We start from the raw sequence: 8,692 nt of genomic DNA on the forward strand, positions 1-8,692 counted from the left end.
AATAATAGCAACCAGTGTGAAAGTTCTGGTCATTTCTACGTTCCGGGCAACCTAGGCTTCACTCTAGGGCGTTGCTCCACCAGATCGAATAGTTAGGGCCTTAGAAGTCAACGCCCGAACCATGAAATACAACATAAATAGAACAGTTTTTCCATAGTATAAAGCGAATAATTGCTATCAATGTGAAAGTTAGAGTAATTTCTACGTTCCGGGCAACCTAGGTTTCACTCTAGGGCGTTGCTCCACCAGATCGCATAGCTAGGGACTTAGAATTCAACGCCATAAGAATAAAATACAATATAAGTACAACAGTTTTTCCATCGTATAAAATGAATAATTGGAAACATTGTGAAAGTAATGGTCATTTCTACGTTCCAGGCAACCTAGGCGTCACTCTAGGGCGTTACTCCGCCACATCTAATAGCTACGGCCTTAGAAGACAACGCCAGATGCATAAAATACAATATAAATACAACACCTTTTCCATGGTATAAAATGAATAATAGCACACAGTGTGAAGGTAATGGTCATTTCTACGTTCCGGACAACCTAGGCTTCACTCTAGGGCGTTGTTCCACCACATCGAATAGCTACGGCCTTAGAAGTCAACGCTAGAAGCATAAAATACAATAAAAATGCAACAGTTTTTCCATCGTATAGCATGCATAATTGCAACCGGTGTGAATGTTACTGTCATTTCTACGTTCCGGGCAACCTAGGCTTGACTGTATGGTGTTACTCCACCAGATCGAATAGGTAGGGCCATAGAAGTCAACGCCCGAAGCATAAAATACAAAATAAATAGAACAGTTTTTCCATTGTATAAAACGAATAATTGCTACCAGTGTGAAAGTTATGTTCATTTCTACGTTCCGGGCAACCTAGGCTTCACTCTAGGGCGTTGTTCCACCAGATCGAGAAGTTAGGACCTAAGAAGTCAACGCCAGAGGCATAAAATACCATATAAATATTACATTTTTTCCATCGTATAAAACGAATAATAGCAACCAGTGTGAAAGTTCTGGTCATTTCTACGTTCCGGGCAACATAGGCTTCACTCTAGGGCGTTGCTCCACCAGATCGAATAGTTAGGGCCTTAGAAGTCAACGCCCGAAGCATAAAATACAATATAAATAGAACAGTTTTTCCATTGTATAACACGAATAATTGCTACCAGCGTGAAAGTTATGTGCATTTCTACGTTCCTGACAACCTAGGCTTCACTGTAGGGTGTTGCTCCACCAAATCGAATAGGTAGGGCCATAGAAGTCAACGCCCGAAGCATAAAATACAATAAATATACAAGAGTTTTTCCATCGTATAACAGGAATAATTGCAACCAGTTTGAAAGTAATGGCCAATTCTACGTTCCGGGCAACTTAGGCTTCACTCTATTGCGTTGCTCCACCAGATCGAAAAGTGAGTACCTTAGAAGTCAACGCCAGAAGCATAAAATACAATATAAATCCAACAGTTTTTCCATCGTATAAAACGAATAATTGCAACCAGTATGAAAGTTATGGTCATTTCTACTTTCCGGGCAACCTAGGCTTCACCCTAGGGCGTTGCTCCAACAGATGGAATAGTTATGGCCTTAGATGTCAACGGCCGAAGCATAAACGAAAAAAATAAATAGAACTGTTTTTCCATCGTATAAAACGAATAATTGCTACGGGTGTGAAAGTTATTTCCATTTCTACGTTCCAGGCAACCTAGGCTTCACCCTAGGGCGTTGTTCCACCAGATGGAATAGTTAGGGCATAAGAAGTCAACGCCAGAAGCATAAAATACAATATAAGTACAACAGTTTTTCCATCGTACAAAGCGAATAATTGCTACCGGTGTGAAAGTTATGGTCATTTCTACGTTCCGGGCAACCTAGGCGTCAATCTAGTGCGTTGCTCCACCACATCTAATAGCTACGGTCTTAGACGTCAACGACAGAAGCATAAAATTCAATAAAGATGCAACAGCTTTTCCTACGTGTAAAACGAATAATTGCAACCAGTGTGAAAGTAATTGTCATTTCTACTTTCCGGGCAACCTAGGCTTCACCCTAGGGCGTTGCTCCAACAGAGTGAATAGTTAGGACCTTAGAAGTCAACGCTAGAAGCATAAAATACAATAAAAATGCAACAGTTTTTCCATCGTATAGCATGCATAATTGCAACCGGTGTGAATGTTATTTTCATTTCTACGTTCCGGGCAACCTAGGCTTGACTGTATGGTGTTACTCCACCAGATTGAATAGGTAGGGCCATAGAAGCCAACGCCCGAAGCATAAAATGCAAAATAGATAGAACAGTTTTTCCATTGTATAAAACGAATAATTGCTACCAGTGTTAAAGTTATGTTCATTTCTACATTCCGAGCAACCTAGGTTTCACTCTAGGGCGTTGCTCCGCCAGATCGAATAGCTAGGGACTTGGAATTCAACGCCAGAAGAATAAAATACAATATAAGTACAACAGTTTTTCCATTGTATAAAATGAATAGTTGCAAACATTGTGAAATTAATGGTCATTGCTACGTTCCGGGCAACCTAGGCGTCACTGTAGGGCGTTGCTCCACCACAGCTAATAGCTACGGCCTTAGAAGTCAACGCCAGAAGCATAAAATACAATATAAATACAACAGCTTTTCCATCGTATAAAATGAATAATTGGAAACATTGTGAAAGTAATGGTCATTTCTACGTTCCAGGCAACCTAGGCGTCACTCTAGGGCGTTACTCCGCCACATCTAATAGCTACGGCCTTAGAAGACAACGCCAGAAGCATAAAATACAAAATAAATAGAACAGTTTTTCCATTGTATAAAACGAATAATTGCTACCAGCGTGAAAGTTATGTGCATTTCTACGTTCCTGACAACCTAGGCTTCACTGTAGGGTGTTGCTCCACCAAATCGAATAGGTAGGGCCATAGAAGTCAACGCCCGAAGCATAAAATACAATAAATATACAAGAGTTTTTCCATCGTATAACAGGAATAATTGCAACCAGTTTGAAAGTAATGGCCAATTCTACGTTCCGGGCAACTTAGGCTTCACTCTATTGCGTTGCTCCACCAGATCGAAAAGTTAGTGCCTTCGAAGTCAACGCCAGAAGCATAAAATACAATATAAATTCAACAGTTTTTCCATCGTATAAAACGAATAATTGCAACCAGTATGAAGGTTATGGTCATTTCTACTTTCCGGGCAACCTAGGCTTCACCCTAGGGCGTTGCTCCAACAGATGGAATAGTTATGGCCTTAGATGTCAACGGCCGAAGCATAAAAGAAAAAAATAACTAGAACAGTTTTTCCATCGTATAAAACGAATAATTGCTACCGGTGTGAAAGTTATTTCCATTTCTACGTTCCGGGCAACCTAGGCTTCACCCTAGGGCGTTGTTCCACCAGATGGAATAGTTAGGCCATAAGAAGTCAACGCCAGAAGCATAAAATACAATATAAGTACAACAGTTTTTCCATCGTACAAAACGAATAATTGCTACCGGTGTGAAAGTTTGGTCATTTCTACGTTCCGGGCAACCTAGGCGTCACTCTAGTGCGTTGCTCCACCACATCTAATAGCTACGGTCTTAGACGTCAACGACAGAAGCATAAAATTCAATAAAGATGCAACAGCTTTTCCTACGTATAAATCGAATAATTGCAACCAGTGTGAAAGTTATTGTCATTTCTACTTTCCGGGCAACCTAGGCTTCACCCTAGGGCGTTGCTCCAACAGGTGGAATAGTTATGGCCTTAGATGTCAACGGCCGAAGCATAAAAGAAAAAAATAAATAGAACTGTTTTTCCATCGTATAAAACGAATAATTGCTACCGGTGTGAAAGTTATTTCCATTTCTACGTTCCGGGCAACCTAGGCTTCACCCTAGGGCGTTGACCCACCAGATGGAATAGTTAGGGCATAAGAAGTCAACGCCAGAAGCATAAAATACAATATAAGTACAACAGTTTTTCCATCGTACAAAACGAATAATTGCTACGGGTGTGAAAGTTATGGTCATTTCTACGTTCCGGGCAACCTAGGCTTGACTGTAGGGTGTTGCTCCACCAGATCGAATAGGTAGGGCCATTGAAGTCACGCCCGAAGCATAAAATACACTAAATATACAAGAGCTTTTCCGTTGTATAACAGGAATAATTGCAACCAGTGTGAAAGTGATGGTCATTTCTACGTTCCGGGCACCCTAGGCTTCACTCTAGGGCGTTGCTCCGCCAGATCGAATAGATAGGGCCTTAGAAGTCAACGCCCGAATCATAAAATACTATACAAAGCACAACAGCTTTTCCATCGTATAAAACGAATAATTGGGGCCAGTGTGAAAGTTATGGTCATTTCTACATTCCGAGCAACCTAGGTTTCACTCTAGGGCGTTGCTCCACCAGATCGAATAGCTAGGGACTTGGAATTCAACGCCAGAAGAATAAAATACAATATAAGTACAACAGTTTTTCCATTGTATAAAATGAATAGTTGCAAACATTGTGAAATTAATGGTCATTTCTACGTTCCGGGCAACCTAGGCTTGACTGTATGGTGTTACTCCACCAGATCGAATAGGTAGGGCCATAGAAGTCAACGCCCGAAGCATAAAATACAAAATAAATAGAACAGTTTTTCCATTGTATAAAACGAATAATTGCAACCAGTGTGAAAGTTATGTTCATTTCTACGTTCCGGGCAACCTAGGCTTCACTCTAGGGCGTTGTTCCACCAGATCGAGAAGTTAGGGCCTAAGAAGTCAACGCCAGAGGCATAAAATACCATATAAATATAACAGTTTTTCCATCGTATAAAACGAATAATAGCAACCAGTGTGAAAGTTCTGGTGATTTCTACGTTCCGGGCAACCTAGGCTTCACTCTAGGGCGTTGCTCCACCAGATCGAATAGTTAGGGCCTTAGAAGTCAACGCCCGAAGCATAAAATACAATATAAATAGAACAGTTTTTCCATTGTATAACACGAATAATTGCTACCAGCGTGAAAGTTATGTGCATTTCTACGTTCCTGACAACCTAGGCTTCACTGTAGGGTGTTGCTCCACCAAATCGAATAGGTAGGGCCATAGAAGTCAACGCCCGAAGCATAAAATACAATAAATATACAAGAGTTTTTCCATCGTATAACAGGAATAATTGCAACCAGTTTGAAAGTAATGGCCAATTCTACGTTCCGGGCAACTTAGGCTTCACTCTATTGCGTTGCTCCACCAGATCGAAAAGTGAGTGCCTTAGAAGTCAACGCCAGAAGCATAAAATACAATATAAATCCAACAGTTTTTCCATCGTATAAAACGAATAATTGCAACCAGTATGAAAGTTATGGTCATTTCTACTTTCCGGGCAACCTAGGCTTCACCCTAGGGCGTTGCTCCAACAGATGGAATAGTAATGGCCTTAGATGTCAACGGCCGAAGCATAAAAGAAAAAAATAAATAGAACTGTTTTTCCATCGTATAAAACGAATAATTGCTACCGGTGTGAAAGTTATGGTCATTTCTACGTTCCGGGCAACCTAGGCGTCAATCTAGTGCGTTGCTCCACCACATCTAATAGCTACGGTCTTAGACGTCAACGACAGAAGCATAAAATTCAATAAAGATGCAACAGCTTTTCCTACGTGTAAAACGACTAATTGCAACCAGTGTGAAAGTTATTGTCATTTCTACTTTCCGGGCAACATAGGCTTCACCCTAGGGCGTTGCTCCAACAGAGTGAATAGTTAGGACCTTAGAAGTCAACGCTAGAAGCATAAAATACAATAAAAATGCAACAGTTTTTCCATCGTATAGCATGCATAATTGCAACCGGTGTGAATGTTATCTTCATTTCTACGTTCCGGGCAACCTAGGCTTGACTGTATGGTGTTACTCCACCAGATTGAATAGGTAGGGCCATGGAAGTCAACGCCCGAAGCATAAAATGCAAAATAGATAGAACAGTTTTTCCATTGTATAAAACGAATAATTGCTACCAGTGTTAAAGTTATGTTCATTTCTACGTTCTGGGCAACCTAGGCTTGACTGTAGGGTGTTGCTCCACCAGGTCGAATAGGTAGGGCCATTGAAGTCACGCCCGAAGCATAAAATACACTAAATATACAAGAGCTTTTCCGTCGTATAACAGGAATAATTGCAACCAGTGTGAAAGTGATGGTCATTTCTACGTTCCGGGCAGCCTAGGCTTCACTCTGGGTCGTTGTTCCACCAGATCGAGAAGTTAGGGCCTAAGAAGTCAACGCCAGAAGCATAAAATAGAATATAAATATAACAGTTTTTCCATCGTATAAAACGAATAATAGCAACCAGTGTGAAAGTTCTCGTCATTTCTACGTTCCGGGCAACCTAGGCTTCACTCTAGGGCGTTGCTCCGCCAGATCGAATAGTTAGGGCCTTAGAAGTCAACGCCCGAATCATAAAATACTATACAAAGCACAACAGCTTTTCCATCGTATAAAACGAATAATTGGGGCCAGTGTGAAAGTTATGATCATTTCTACATTCCGAGCAACCTAGGTTTCACTCTAGGGCGTTGCTCCACCAGATCGAATAGCTAGGGACTTGGAATTCAACGCCAGAAGAATAAAATACAATATAAGTACAACAGTTTTTCCATTGTATAAAATGAATAGTTGCAAACATTGTGAAATTAATGGTCATTTCTACGTTCCGGGCAACCTAGGCGTCACTGTAGGGCGTAGCACCACCACAGCTAATAGCTACGGCCTTAGAAGTCAACGCCAGAAGCATAAAATACAATATAAATACAACAGCTTTTCCATCGTATAAAATGAATAATTGCAAACAGTGTGAAAGTAATGGTCATTTCTACGTTCCGGGCAACCTAGGCTTCACTCTAGGGCGTTGCTCCACCAGATCGAATAGCTATGGACTTAGAATTCAACGCCAGAAGCATAAAATACAATAAAAATTCAACAGATTTTCCATCGTATAAGAGGAATAATTGCAACCAGTGTGAAAGTAATGGTCATTTCTAGGTTCAGGGCAACCTACGCTTCACTCTATGGCATTGCTCCACCAGATCGTATAGTTAGGGCCTAAGAAGTCAACGCCAGAGACATAAAATACGATATGAATACAACACCTTTTCCATCGTATAAAACGAATAATTCCAACCAGTGTGAAGGTTATGGTCATTTCTACGTTCCGGGCAACCTAGGCTTCACCCTAGGGCGCTGCTCCACCAGATCGGATAGTTAGTACCCTAGAAGTCAGCGCCAGAAGCATAAAATACAATATAAATACAACAGCTTTTCCATCGTATAAAACGAATAATTGCAACCAGTGTGAAGGTTATGGTCATTTCTACTTTCCGTGCAACCTAGGCTTCAATCAAGGGCGTTGTTCCACGAGATCGAATAGTTAGGGCCTAAGAAGTCAACGCCAGAGACATAAAATACGATATGAATACAACAGCCTTTCCTACGTATAAAACGAATAATTGCAACCAGTGTGAAGGTTATGGTCATTTCTACTTTCCGTGCAACCTAGGTTTCAATGCAGAGCGTTGCTCCACCACACCGAATAGCTACGGCCTTAGAAGTCGACGCCAGAAGCATAAAATACAATATAGATACAACAGTTTTTCCATTGTACAAAAAGAGTAATTGCAACCAGTGTGAAAGTTATGGTCATTTCTACGTTCCGGGCAACATAGGCTTCACTCTTGGACGTTGCCCCACCAGATCGAATAGCTAGGACCTTAGAAGTCGAAGCCAGGAACAGAAAATACAACAGGAATGCAACAGTTTTTCTATCGTATAGTATGAATAATTGCAACCAGTGTGAAAGTAATGATCATTTCGGCGTTTCGGGCATCCTCGACTTAACTGTGAGGCATTACTCCACCAGATCGAGTAGTTAGGACCTAAGAAGTCAACGCCAGAAGCATAAAATGTAATATTAATACAACAGTTTTTCCATCGTGCAAAACGAATAATTGCTACCGGTGTGAAAGTTATGGTCATTTCTACGTTCCGGGCAACCTAGGCTTCACCCTAGGGCGCTGCTCCACCAGGTCGAATAGTTAGTACCCTAGAAGTCAGCGCCAGAAGCATAAAATACAATATAAATACAACAGTCTTTACATCGTACAAAACGAATAATTGCAACCAGTATGGAAGTAAACGTCATTTCTACGTTCCGGGCAACCTAGGCTTCACCCCAGGGCGTTGTTCCACCAGATCGAATAGTTAGGGCCTAAGAAGTGAACGCCAGAAGCATAAAATACAATATATATACAACAGGTTTTCCATTATATAAAACGAATAACTGCAACCAGTATGAAAGTTATGGTCATTTCTACTTTACGGGCAACCTAGGCTACACCCTAGGGCGTTGCTACAACAGATTGAATAGTTAGGGCCTTATAAGTCAATGCCCGAAGCATAAAATGCAATAAAAATACAACAGCTTTTCCATCATATAACAGCAATAATTGCAACCAGTTTGAAAGTGATGGTCATTTCTACTTTCCGGGCAACCTAGGCTTCACCCTAGGGCGTTGCTCCAACAGAGTGAATAGTTAGGACCTTAGAAGCCAACGCTAGAAGCATAAAATACAATAAAAATGCAACAGTTTTTCCATCGTATAGCATGCATAATTGCAACCGGTGTGAATGTTATTTTCATTTCTACGTTCCGGGCAACCTAGGC

The sequence above is a fragment of the Calliopsis andreniformis genome, unplaced genomic scaffold (genome assembly GCF_051401765.1).
Source record: "Calliopsis andreniformis isolate RMS-2024a unplaced genomic scaffold, iyCalAndr_principal scaffold0019, whole genome shotgun sequence".
NCBI classification, from domain to species: Eukaryota; Metazoa; Arthropoda; class Insecta; order Hymenoptera; family Andrenidae; genus Calliopsis; species Calliopsis andreniformis.